The sequence below is a fragment of the Haemorhous mexicanus genome, chromosome Z (assembly GCF_027477595.1).
Source record: "Haemorhous mexicanus isolate bHaeMex1 chromosome Z, bHaeMex1.pri, whole genome shotgun sequence".
NCBI lineage: Eukaryota > Metazoa > Chordata > Aves > Passeriformes > Fringillidae > Haemorhous > Haemorhous mexicanus.
In genome coordinates this window covers 12652137-12665930 of record NC_082381.1, presented here as the reverse complement: position 1 = coordinate 12665930, position 13794 = coordinate 12652137, and the positions used below count along the sequence as shown (strand labels likewise).

Below are 13794 nucleotides of genomic sequence, written 5' to 3'. Positions count from 1 at the left end.
CGCCAGATCCGCGGAGCAGGAAGAATGGGCCTCTGCCTACTCCTGCTGTGATGCCCGACCGCCTCACCAGGAGGGACAGCCCAGCACGTTGAAATTATGAGTCAATAAATAAATGATGAGAAGCCCGGGTAATGTTGTGTGCAGGTGCGAGGGGTTGGAGCAGAGGTCAGAAAGGTCACCCCTCAAAACCAAGTCGTTTCGGTTGGGACCCCCTCTACACTGCAACTACGTGTGCAGAGAAAAATGAATATTTGGGGTAAAAAAAACTTCAGTGGGTGCTACCTAGTTGCCTTCCTCAAAGGACGCTCAAGGAGATGCATGTTTGGAGTCAGCACCAAAGCCCTTTACAGAAGGAACAAAATTAATATGCCAAATTTTACCACTTTATAATTCACCCTGACCTTTTAAACAGGCATTTATTAAACAATGAGATGGCTGTGTTTTCCAAAATGCATGTCAAAGTATAAATACCAACTGGAGGATAAGTACAGCCTGCAATCAATATTTTTGTAATTTTACTGATAGTGTAGCATCCCTAAGGTAGGATTTAGATGGAGTTTATAACAGCTTCTGAAAACATCAAGCTACTTGAAAGTAAGATAGGCCTAAGTGCACATCAGTAAAGATTCATATTCTTTTTAGAAATTACTTCATTAATCTCCTAAAATATATTGAAGGTTTGAATTTTAATAACATGCTACTTTTTGCTCTTAAACATCCAAGGTGCCGAACACGAATTGTAAACTGTGAAGTAACTACCATGGGAAAGATTAAGTAAAGCATTGGAGGCGGATGATTTTGACAATAAAGAGGGTGTATGTGGTGAGTGTTTAATATTTTTTACATTTAATATCATCAAGTACTATTTATTATATTTAGATTTTTGTTCAAAGCAAAACTTGGAGAGCAAAGCTCTAGTGTGTTATATCCATACAAGTACACCTATGTAATCATTGCATGATGTGTGTGGTGATAACACCATTTTAGTAATGGCATGCCATTTTATTTTAAGTTAATATGTCAGCAGTGCATACCTTGCAGATATATTTTTTTGCAATTTAACAATTTTGCAAGGAATCATGAATGTGTTATCTCATTGCAGAGGTTTACAAAGCAATTAATTTGTGCTCCTGGAATACAACCCTGCTATCTTTGAAATTATCTGAGTTTATATATTTTTGTTCATTATAAAAGCATATGGTTTGAGGGAATATTCTGAATGAATGAAGAACAAATACAGTACAGCTGAATAATCTTGTGGGGTAGATTAATCTATAGCCTCGATTTCTCTCAGGGTGGGTTGCTGTGGCAACCGCCCCAGCTCACTTTAAAATAATTTCATAAAGCTCTCTTCAAGAGCTGCACCCAGCGTGGGCCAAGTTTAAAAGCAGCCAGACATGGGAAGAAGAGTTATACTGTGTTGCTCTTACAAATAGGGAGGTGGCGGAAGAAAGCAAGGTGTAGAGTGAAGTGGGTTTTTGCAGAACTTTAAACAAAAGATAAAAACCAAGCTAGACCAGGGTTAAGACACAAAGGAGGTGAGTAATTTTTTCATAGTAACCTCACTGTTTTTCAGTGAGGATGTATTAAAGGATGTAAGCTGACTATCTCATTTGTCCTAAGGGAAAAATATATTCTGCATTCACAAAAGAACTAAAATATACTTTGATAATCATCTTCAAAGGAAATGTTACCTTGAAGGAATCACACTTGTAATGGAAAGAGATATTTGGATGCACTCTTTAATAAACCTTTGGAGATCTGATTTTATAATTATTACATTATGACCGATGCTCATGTTTTAAGACACTGCATGCCTCAGGTGGTAGATTGGGGGAAAAAAATTGTCAGCAGATCTATATATGGACTGTGGACAGCAGAAAAGCTGTTCACAGAAATTTCTTGTGCCAGAAATTTGAAAAGGGTGCATTTGTGGAGATTCAGTACATGTACAGACATTAGAACAAAGGGTTTTTTACTGTTTGAAATTATTTCAGGTTTTTAAATTAAATCCAAAAAGAGGGAAACAAAAACACCCAAACACTTCAAATTATGCTCCATAAGTTCATGCCTTGTCTAAACCTGAAAAGAGTGACAAATCCTCATCTCTCCCCTTATATCTGTTTTTCCATCTGGCATCTGAATCCTGTTGTAAAAATCAAGATGTCCTTTACATGGATTTGATTAATTGTGCTCGTGACAAAAACTTGGCATGGCTTTAAGGTGCTCCAGTATGTGAAGGTCACCACTATAAAAAGATTAGACCACAAGTGCCAACATGGAGGTGTAGCTGAAGTTCTAAATTGCTGCATAATAATATTTTCTGAAATATTTGCTTACTGTAATAACTACTTTCAAAATATGACAGTACTCATGTTCTGTCTTGCCAATTGAAGGGCTGTGTTACCAACTAACCAGACACCAGAAAACTTATACATCCTGCACAAAGTAAAGCAGATGCCAGTCATTTTCAGTTAGAGCACAAATGCGTCAAGTCTTAACATAATTTTCTATTTTTTGCCACTAAGAATATACAAATATTACTGGATAGTTGGGTGCCTCACTGGGAGACCAAAATTGTCTATGGAAGAGGTATAGCAAGGGTACAACCTGTGTAACTGATCTGTATTTCTTTCCTGCCGTTCTTCACAGCAGACCTGAAGCTGAAAAGTATTTCTTTCCCAGTGTTTCTGAGGCTGAATTTCAGAACACTAACACTACCGTGCATATGTGCCTCTTACCACTGTGTACAGTGTGCTTCACTTGTATCTGATTGCCTGGTGGCTCTGAGCACATCAGTATCACTGCCATTATTGGTGTGGGTATACTTGCAGCATGTCACTGCACGGAGAGTGGTGTACTCTCATTCAAACAGACCAGGACATGGATGAGACCCTCAGTATTCTCTAAGGGTTTGCATTGTGAGCAATTGCAGGGTGCTTGTTAGAACTACCTGAGCTTTATTTTGCTCTGACTGCGCTTTGAGCATCCATGTTTTAAAGAGTACAGTTGAACTGAAAAGGTATTTATTCACTGTCAAATGCTTTGGAAGTAGGTCAGTGGCCCAATGAGATGTTTCTAGGGGAAAAGACTATGAGACCAAGGACTTGTTTTAAAATAACCCAAATATATATTTATTTCTGTGTTTGAATTAAGCCGTTTGTTTTTATGGTTTTGGGGTTTCTTTTTTTTGGTTTTAACACGTATGCTGTTTCAGTACCTTAATCTATCATAAAAATAATATCCTGTGCCTTTACAAACTGCCCTGCTCCTCCCAAAGGAACATAAAAGTTGGGTATCCGCACAAAAATTTTAAAAGTATGTGCAAAATCCAGTTTTACTCAAATAGCTGCATGAGTTTACTCGGGATTCAAACTCACAGTCCTTTCAGTCCAGTTTTAGAAGCAACTGAACCTTTAAAAAAAAAATAAAGCCCAGTCCACACACAGCGTGCTCTCCATGCTGCATTTCTGCGGGTGAGTCTGACATGAGACCGTCTCCGGCAGCTTCTCGTGGCCGGGACCTGCTCGAGGAGGCGAGCGGGCCCGGATCTGGCCGCTGCTCATGGCGGAGAAAGCACCGCTGAGCCGGCGCTGCGCCGGAGCAACTCCCCGCGTCGCGGGACGCGGAGCCGGACGAGTTGGGAAAGTTGGGCTGCTCAGCCAGGAGCAGGTCTCGGGAGAGGGAGCCCAGCCAAGAGGCTGGGCAGGAGGTCTCGGGGGCGGGGGCGATTGCCGGAGGACCGCAGCCGCACTGGGCTCCGGAGGCGGCGCAGGGTGGGGCGCCCTCTGGGTTGCGCAGGAGGCCGTGGGCCGGCTGCCCCCTCTCGGTGCCCGCCCCTCCCCGACGGAGGTGAAGCCACTCCGAAGGTACCGCCTCGGGGGGGTGCAGGGGATGCAACACGCAGGGACGTTCCGAGCCCTGGGTTCCGCAGATCCCCGGGTACGGCGAGCTTGGTTACTGCCCCAGAGCCGGGACCTGACCGGCCGCGCTGACTGGCCGCAGATGCGCGGCCGCCAGGCGTGCGCGCCTCCCAGGTTCGCAGCCCTCCTGCCTTCCCTCCGCACGCTGTGGTACCTCTCCAGGAGGGGGAAAACACGCACCGGCTCGCCGCCTTGTCTTCGCTTTGTGTAATAAAGGATGTCATTAGGTTTGCGTGGGCATATGCCATTACCCCCACCGTAAAACTAAAATTAGCAAAATGTCAGGAATGGAAAGATTGATTCACCCAAGATGCAATTATCATTTAAAAAGTGCTTGATTGAGGTGCTGATGCTCAGTGATTTATTCTGCATACCATATACATAATTAAAGTAGTGTAGTGGAGCAATTTATCAATCTAGTTTAGACTAGAGGGGCAAAGAGCTGCTGCCGCTGCTGCTGCTCTATGTTTGTTTTATTAAAACGCTTTCGGGATCTGATCCCGCCCCCTTTTTGCAAGACTGAAACTGATTATTTCTTCAGCTCGGGAGGAGAGAGTCATTCGTTTGGGATTGTGGGAGAGGTAGAGAAATAGAGACACGGAGAAAGAGAAGAAAAAGGAGGAAGAGAGAGAAGTAGAAAAGGACACCTCATCAGGAGTGTAGTTTGAATCCCTTTTTCGCCTCCCCCTTCTCCTCCGCGATGTTACAAAGGCTGTGAGCTATTCGCCTTTTCCCATTCGCCTCCTGCCACTTCCTTCCTGGACGATCTCAGGACGAGTCCGGTTACTTTTAATCCGACCAGCAGCTCAGCCACTTTCTCCTCCTCCACGTAGCACACACGCGCACACGCGCGCACCACACACACACACGCACACGCGCGCACACACCCCAGGCATCTTCTGGCTGCTTATTGGATTGACTTTGAAGGTTGAGTGTGTGATTCAAGGCGGCTGCATGTTGAACCAGGTGGTGAATATTTAAGACTGGAAGAAGCAAAGGGATTTTTTCTTTTTCCTATGAAAGGAAAATATCTGAAGGACTAGTCTGATCAGCCAAACAGCTAACTGTTTACAATGTAAGTACATGTGAAATTCAGCGTCAGAATAAAATGTAGTGAGCATGGTACAAAAGCCCTAGGTACATTTCCTACCGCGTTTGAAGAATGAATCAGTCATTTTATGTAAACTGGAATTGAGGTTGCCTGCAGACTTTTAGAGTGTGACTGTGCAGTTGCTTAAAAGTAGCTTGCTAAACAGGAGTTAAATCTCTAGTAAATTATGGCGAACTTGTCTCTATCAGTGTCATAAGTGTTTAAACTTTGATGAAGTTAGTTTACATAATTTATGTGCTTGATATTATGAAGTATTGGAAGCTTATTTGATTTAGATGGCTCTTAGTTGATTTAAAAGCTATGACCTTGTAGTGCTTGCACTCTGATTTGTCAGACTCGGGAAACAATCTAGTTTCAGTGAAATGCTCTTAAACTTTGTTGTATCGCAGGCTCTTCAGTCTTGAGTTTAAGTAGTGCACGCTTGCAAGTGTTCAACTTTGTACATCTTTCATCTGAATTACTTACGTTTGAGATGGAAAGACCCCTTGCATTTATGTGGGAGCTAAAGGGGTGGTCTGCAAACCGATTCTGGAACAATATGCTTTGGTCTTTAACAGTACTTTGAGTAATCTTTAAATTTTTTAACACAAAGGAGCTAATCAGAATTACAGAACTAGCTGACACAATGGCAGTACAACCACTTACAGGCTAAGATAAAGTTTAATGTAAATGAGAGACTTGTATGATTATTGTTGCATTATGTAATTAGAATACTTATTATTTCCCATAAAACTTAGTGGGACCTTCTGTCAGCCTGAAAAACAAGTATAAAAAACAAGCTAATATTCCCATTTCCATACTACTACTACTAACAATAATAATAATAATAAAAAGCAATGCAGCATGGTACAAAACAAAACTTAATGAATCATTGTGGGTATCTAAGTGTTATCTTTTATAGAAAAGTTCTATTTTCTTTGTTGTGTGTAATGATTATTATTAACAAATAACTACATACTTAAATAAACACTGTAATAGACAATTTAAGACTAAAAGTTTCAGAGAATTAAACAGAGAAAGGCGCTTTACCAGTACTTTGCTGGTGATCACAAAATAATAGCTTTGACACAAAATTTTCCTTGCACTTATCTGACAATCACCTTAATGGCATATGTCCTAGTTTCATATCTTTACTTTAAAATAACTATAAGATGAATGATAAACAAACTATTTTAGAAGCAACTTCTCATTTAGCAGACTAGATTTCTTTCACTGGCACTTTCCTGCTATTGTGTTTGAAGAGTAAAGATATTTATATGGAGTGTAATAACTAATCCCTGGATGCTTGACAGGGCATGCAAATAGTACCACCTGTGAACCACTACTCCAGCACCTCTGTATTGCACAAATACTAATTTTCAGTTCAAATGATAAGTAATATGATTTCTCTGGGGATTTGTTATTTTGTGAATTGTATTTATTACAGAATTTCAAGTACCTTACTTTAAGCCCAAAACCCACAAAACTTTCTTACTTTATTAGTTTTCTTAAAATATCCATTATATTATTCTTTCTGTATTAATGAGTACATAATTCATAATGAGCCTAAGCTGAAATATCTGCTCACACATCTGTCCTTTTGGAAGTAATAGAAAAATTTCTTGAAAAATCACTTAAGACAATGGCCCTTGATCCCAGGTGTCTATGTTCCTGGTTGTACATGTACTTTTATTTTAAAAACTTGCTGTTCATATATATTTATACTAATGTACTCTACATAGTATGGGAGGGTAGCTCTGGGACCTGAACATGGAAAGGTTCTTTAGTACGAGGAGTTCTTACACAACTAGTCCCACTGTCAATGCTGAGACCACTTGTGAGAAAATGAGCAAGTTACAGGGATAACAGTTTACAGGATCAGGACCCAAAGAGACTAAATCTCTTGCCTGTCCTAAAGCTTTCATGGGATGTAAAGAATGTCACTTTCAATGTCCTATAAAAGAATGCAAGGATCAGATACTGTCTGCATCCTCTTAAGATTATTTGACCTAGAAAAAAGGAAATGTGAGTTTAGGAGCCTTATTAAAATTGGTACTAAATGATGAATAATGTGGGAGATTAAGTCTTTTACAGTTATGTTCCTGAGTTTCTAGTTTTGGACCATAATAAGAAAATTAATTCAAATAACTCCTTATTGTGAATTTTCTTCCAATATGGGATCCAGATTTTTTTTTTCTTTTTTAAAACATTTCATCTACCTGTAACATGTATATTTAAAACCAGAGATATCTTTCTTAAATGGTTTTTAACAAAAAAAAAGCCTATAATGTTACAGACAAAGAGAAATTAAGCATCCTGAAGCTTTTCACAAAAGTTTGCTTAAGAAATTTTTTGGTAACTCATTATTCAGTAGATAAAAGTAATTATATAGAAACTTAGGAACTGAGCAGGAGTTGTGAATAGAATATTTTGCCAACTTAATTTCTTTTAATTTTACTTTTCTCTATAACAGATTAATTTATTGTTCATCAGGGTAGTTTAGTTCATTTCCAGAGACAACTGAAGTTATTTCTACATTTCTTTAAGGAACAAGTCATTAATTGTTACTAAGCTCTTGAAAGAAAAAATGCTTGGTGTTTGATACATTTAGGGCCATTTTTATCTGTTTGATATATTTATTCAAAATTGTGTGATTATTTTTACAAAAATCAAGTAAGGTGTATTGGTACTTTTTTGAAAACACTGATGATGGAGATGAATCTACATAAGCTGTTATGTAATTTCCAAGAATTTATATTCCTTGCTTCAGCATCTTGAATAATAACCAAAACACTTGTATTTTTTATGCATTTTAAGTTTTTTAATTTTGCTATTTGATATCAGCAGAGAGATTTTGCTATATGCTCATTTAGGCTCTGTAATGACTTAGGTACAAAATATTTTAAAAATAATACGTTTAATTCTGAGAGCTAGAAAACTTCAAGCTTAACAAACAGAGTTAGAATTCTGATATTTGAAAAGGATGAAAATAGAATTTTGGATCCTGCTTCCGAAGCAAAATGGATTCAGAAGAACTTTGGTCAGCAAACACTGATGGTGCAAGAGAAAAATTGAAAAACTGAATTTTTAAACTATTTTTAGAAGTAATTATTTGAGTCCTCTGACCGGCTTTAAGGTCATTTTCTTAGAACTGATGATCAATGATACATGTGGACAGGTGATTAAAAGCTAGTGTCTACAGCCCTCCACTTTAATGCCACTGTCTCATTGATTGCGGTGCAGAAGAGATTGTCTATTCACTGAGATCTGTCATCTTTAGGAAATCAGACCAGCTTATAGGGGCGATTCACAAAACCAACAGTGACAACAAAGTCTTATGTGCCTTACAAAAGAAGGATTAGGCAGTTCACATGTCATTTTGATTGGACAGCAATAAAAGCTGATTGCTTTGGCATAGCAAGACACACTTCAGTTTTAAGTGATTATTGTATGAGACAACTAGAACTCTGTTGCTTAGTCATTGTTAAATGTAATTCAAATCAAAGAAAACTCAATTTTGACATTACTGGATTTGTATGACTTTATAGTGAAAGTATAGCCACTTGTAGCATTGTTACACAAATGTTATTAAAACTTCTTAATGCACCACTTTCAGGAAATACAATTAAAATGGGGTAGATTATTGTTCTCGGATTTTTTAAAAAAATATTTGTCTAGATGTTTTCCTATAATCACAATTTAAAGTTACTAAAAGTGCCTAGGCTCTAAAAAGTGTCTGGGACTATACTAAATTCACTGCACTTAACCATATTACGAGCAGAGGAGAGGGCCTAAAATGTGCCAGGGTTTCACAGATTTATCAAAAATTTTAGTACTGAACAACAACTAAAGAATCTTATTTTATTCTGTTATTTTTTTAATATAATGTTGTATTTAATACAGTGTTGTAAATCTATTATTTGTGTTGGATGTGTGTGGTCTGATTTGAAAATAGCCAAGAAATTAAGTGCTGCCCCTATATTATTATATATGTCATTTATCAGTGAGAATAGGTTTTTTTATATTTGCATAATTTAGTTATAATGTACAGCATTAACATTTAGAAGTATGAAAATAGCAAGCTGATAACTTCTATGATAATTTCATACAATATTTCAAAAGAACTCTTTTTTTACCCAACTGATGCCTCCTAGTGTTTCACATAATAAAACACTAATGAGTCAACCATAAATGTAAACATTGTTCTTTCATTTTCTTCATCTTATGTGGTACATAAAATTAATATTTATGTTTTTAATTTTGTATGTGTTATTTTAATCAGACAGGAAACTCACATAAATTCAGATGTCTCATTTTAATGGAAACTGAAGGTGCATTTTTATTTTCTTTCACTATAGCTCTGCCTAGCTGTGTTTTGAAAAGTTTAAGTTAAATAGAGTAAGTTTTCTTTTTCTCCTTTTGTTTCCTATGTGCATTAAATGAATTTCTCAACAACGTATTATTAGGCTCAAACAGGGATTTTAAACATTTGCTAGCATGACACTTTGAAAAGTAAGCCCTCAAAACAGGCAATAAATGCAGTTATAGAAATGTTTGAAATGTCCTAAGGGACCTCACAGCTAAATAAGATTAAAAACTGGTCTACAACATGTTCGCTCACTACAGTCCCCAAAGAACAGTTATCATATTTTGTAGCCATTTCTGATTATTTTACTGTTGTATGATCAAGAAAACTGTGTGAAGACAGTTTTCAAATTCACAAAATGTGCATCTTACGCTTTTAGTTGTGTGTGTAGATGATCACTACTTCTGAAAAACAGTTTATTTGCATAAAACATTGAGATGGAGTTTGAAGTGGTAAAGACAGTGTCTTTTTCTTACAAGTGCAGTCTGGTCATATAACTTCTGAATGCCTCAAAAAACCACATTCAGCTCTATCATACAACAGTAGAATTTTTTACCTTTTATTTTATGGAAAAGTTTAATTTTCAAAAAGTTATCTAGCATCAATGTGACAAAACAAAACCTATGGGCCTCACCTGTATGTTGGATCTGTCAGGTATGCTCTTAAAATGATAAAGAAGCAGCCAAGACTGAGAATACTCTTACACAATTAATGCCACAGTTTTATGTAAAGTATGAGATCAATTTAGTGAAAACTGAATTGGAAATAAAACCTGTTATTCTAAGACTTTGAAGAAAAGCAGTGAAATTCCTTGGTACTTATTCTGTTAAAGAATTTTTAAAGATATATAATGTCAGTTTGCAGTTAAAAATCAAAGTTTAAGAGTTAATATGAGTAACAAAAATTTGTGTCTTCTCAATGCACATATGATAAATTAAGGGGCCTACTTACAGAAAAATTCTGACTGAATGCAGAGATTTAAATCTATATGTGCAAATCTTGGTCATGCAAATTAGCATCTGGGTTTAGAACATTTTAAAAGTGCATATTTTAGGCTTGTGTTTTGCCATCAGTCCTATTAATATAGCATTTTTCCCTCAGTAGTTTTAAAGTGCAAAGAGACCTTTACAAGATCAGTTATTTATTTAACCTAGGAAATATCACATAGAAGCCTATCCTTTAAACTTCCTTGCATCTTGAAAGCGTTTCAAAGTATGCAAACGACACCTGTTATTCTGTGAGGAAAGCTAACATGCTTAGAATTTTCTGATATATTTTCTGATAGAATTTTCTGATATATTACATTACAACTTGCATTGTGAAGAGAAAGGAAATGTGGAAGAAAAATAGAGGGAAGCATAGCAAAAAAGAATCTGTGTCATTTCCAGTGTAGCACTGATACTCTGAAATACTGCCAAACAGAACCCCACCCAGCTTTTTTCCCCCTTTCTTTCTTTTTACTTTTTGTTTGTTTGGTTGGTTGATTTTTGTTTTGGTTTGGTTTTTTTGTTTAAACCACTACATTTAATTTGCAGAGATCTAAAGTACAACCTACACTTGTGTTATCTGATTTAGAACAATTTCTGGACAAATTGTCTGAGAATTATTTTAGTCCTATATGGAAAACACTGGCACAATATGGATTCAGTAATCACACCAGTGAGGTCAAATAGACTATGCCCCATTCATAATCCCCTGAACAGATGTTTTAGCAGTCACCTGCTGCAGCAGGGTAGATGTACTTATTTCTGCCTTCTGGCACCTTCCCCAATATTGGAAGCCTGCAAGAGCTCGAGTGAAGAGAGCTCCAGAGATCTTGGCCAGTACAGCTGGTCCTGGAAGTCAGTCAGTGTCTGCTTCCTTCATTTAAACTAACCATAAGGCAGCCCACAGATTAAGGACAGAACTGAACAGATGGCATACAGATCTCCTGCCTTCTTTTCCCAGGTTATAAAGCTGATATGAAACTTAGATTCAAATCTAACAAGTCTTATCTCACTCTTATTTCTTCATCTGTATAATTGATTACATGAAGTTTATAAAAAAATTATTAACCAAATACCAGTGCAGGAATTCACCTTAAATATTACCATCTCTTATTTTTCATGCTGTAATCTCAAAGTCTAAGTGAACTGAATTAGAAACAACATTATTTATGTTTGCTTTTATAGATATAGGGCGCATGGCACTTGTGGAAGCCACGCTCAGTTAATTTTCACTATTTACTTTTAAGTTGTCAATCAATAGCTGTTAGAAAAGTATGTACAAAGGTCAAGGAGGGCTTGTGAAATTGTTTATAAACCACATCAGAAAAAGTCAACAAATTGCAGAACATTATCCACATGGAACATTAATTTTAGTAATATAAAAAACCAAGTAACAGATTAGCATGTGCTATTTCTGTGATTTTGAATAAAATTCTTCCCCCTAGTAAAAAAAAATTCAATATGACATTATATTAGAAATAGTAGTGCATTTTTTAACTGGATTGTTAATGTATTGTTGGATTATCAGAGAAATTATAATGTTTCAGGACATATTCGCCCTGTAAGAAGTTTGATTGCAGCACTTTTCATTTAAAAATTCAAAATGGACTTCTCAATGAACACTGTTTTAAATATTTTCATTGGAGTTGGGTGGAAAAGCTGTCCCTAAAATGGGGGCTAGGAGGGGAGGGCATTGTAGGCAAACAACAGGACACTGAAGTTCTGTGGCCATCCTGTAGTGCTGGCCCATGTGTCCCCTTCAGCCTGGCGTTTAGCCTCACAATTTTACTGCCAAGAACTCCATTTTGATGGTCATATCCCATGAGAATGCATAGGCAACTTCTTTAAAAATGCTAATATTCTGGGGATATTCTGTGAAACCAGCAGGAGACAGTATGTTCTCTAGATTTGTCTTAAGGACTGCTTTATGTCTGTCCATCAGTGTCCTGAATGTGTTTCTGCTTATACTGAGTATGATAAGTGGGAGAACAGCAATAGAGGAGGATGGCTTTTAGGGAGGTTAGAAGAATGTGGATATGGTCTATTTGTTAAGATAGGATGCAATGAAGAAGAGTTAGTCATGTTAGTCAAACTTAAAACCTTAATCTTGCAGAATATTTAATTAAAAAATCCTGCTGAAGTGTATATAATTCATCTTGCTGTGAACAATCTTTAATTATTGCGGACATAGGGCAGTGGTTCTACTGATTGTGGATTGAAATATGTTGTAAAGCTGTAAGGAAAGATCTTTGGAACAGTATTTGATGAGACAAAATTGATTTGATTTTGCCAACAGAATCTTGGAGAAATCATCAGTTTTCCCATCATCTTGTTTATGTATATGAGATGGACGCATAGCAGAAGAATGAGAAAAAAAATCCATGTTATGACCCCAGTGCAATCTATGAAATATGTGAATTTGCATACTTAATAATTTTCTTCATGACATATTTTTTATTTCAGAATACTGAGCCAGAAATTGCATAACTTTATCCAAAAATTATTAACTTTATCCAAAACAAACATAGACAAATTTTAGAAATTATAAGTATGACCATAAATGTTGCTAAGAGTCTACGTACTGGTAAGGTACATAGACTAAAGCTAAAACAAATGTCATTCATGTTCTTGAGAACACACATTTAAAAAACTAGTGTTATTTCTAATTGTTAAGTACACATCACATCATATAATGAAGAGTACTAGGCTAGTACTCTTCATTATATGCTGTGATGTGTACTTAACAATTAGAAATAATGTAAATTTATGTTCAAAATGAGTATCAATGTGTGGAAAATAAGTTGGAAAAAATAAGTGGAAAAAGTCTTCCAGTTTACGCTTAAAACATGATGAAATGATTGCCAAGCTACCTAATTGAAACAAACTTACCATAATTATAGCTGTAGCTTTGGTAGGTAGAAATCTGCATATCTTCACAGGAAAAACAACAGGATCTGGTGTTTCCATTTTATTGTTGATGCTGCCATAAAAAAGATTTTTCATAAGATAGAAAGAGAAGAATGATCTTCTACATTTCCTGTGATATTAGCATACAAGTTAGACTAATATTTTTGTAGGTTTTCCAAAAATTGTTATTGACAAAGCAAAATGAAAATCTATTTTCCATGCATGTTCCAGTACTTAAATCCTCATTGAGAACCTTGCATTTCGTTCAGTTATGCTTCCAGTAGATAGTGTCACAGGCTTAGTATTACACTGAGTGGTGACATGCAAAATAGTAATCTAGAAAGCATCCTTACTGGCTGCTATCTTTTCTGGAATTTCATATTTTTAAAAATTGCATGAGAGGTGATACAGTGGTGACAGGCATAATGCAAATCATTATGACAGATAAAAAGCAAGCAATAGAAAAAGTACTATTTTTGCATCATGTTTTTAATGTTATTAGGATTATTTCCCTATGTTTCT

The 13794-nt window shown here is 36.6% G+C and overlaps 1 protein-coding gene across 10 annotated transcripts in view; it reads left to right on the top strand.

The window, feature by feature from the left end:
• The window catches only part of MEF2C (myocyte enhancer factor 2C), a 171955-nt gene that overhangs the window by 9311 nt on the left and 148850 nt on the right, over nt 1-13794 (top strand). For 2 of the 10 annotated variants that reach the window (XM_059837181.1, XM_059837183.1), the window contains exon 2: nt 724-822. The gene's annotated coding sequence lies outside the window, so the exon portion shown is untranslated. Of the gene's footprint in view, nt 1-19; nt 145-723; nt 823-4387; nt 4999-13794 lie in introns of those variants that run through there. The other 8 variants (XM_059837192.1, XM_059837191.1, XM_059837184.1 and 5 more) reach the window with 7 other exon arrangements.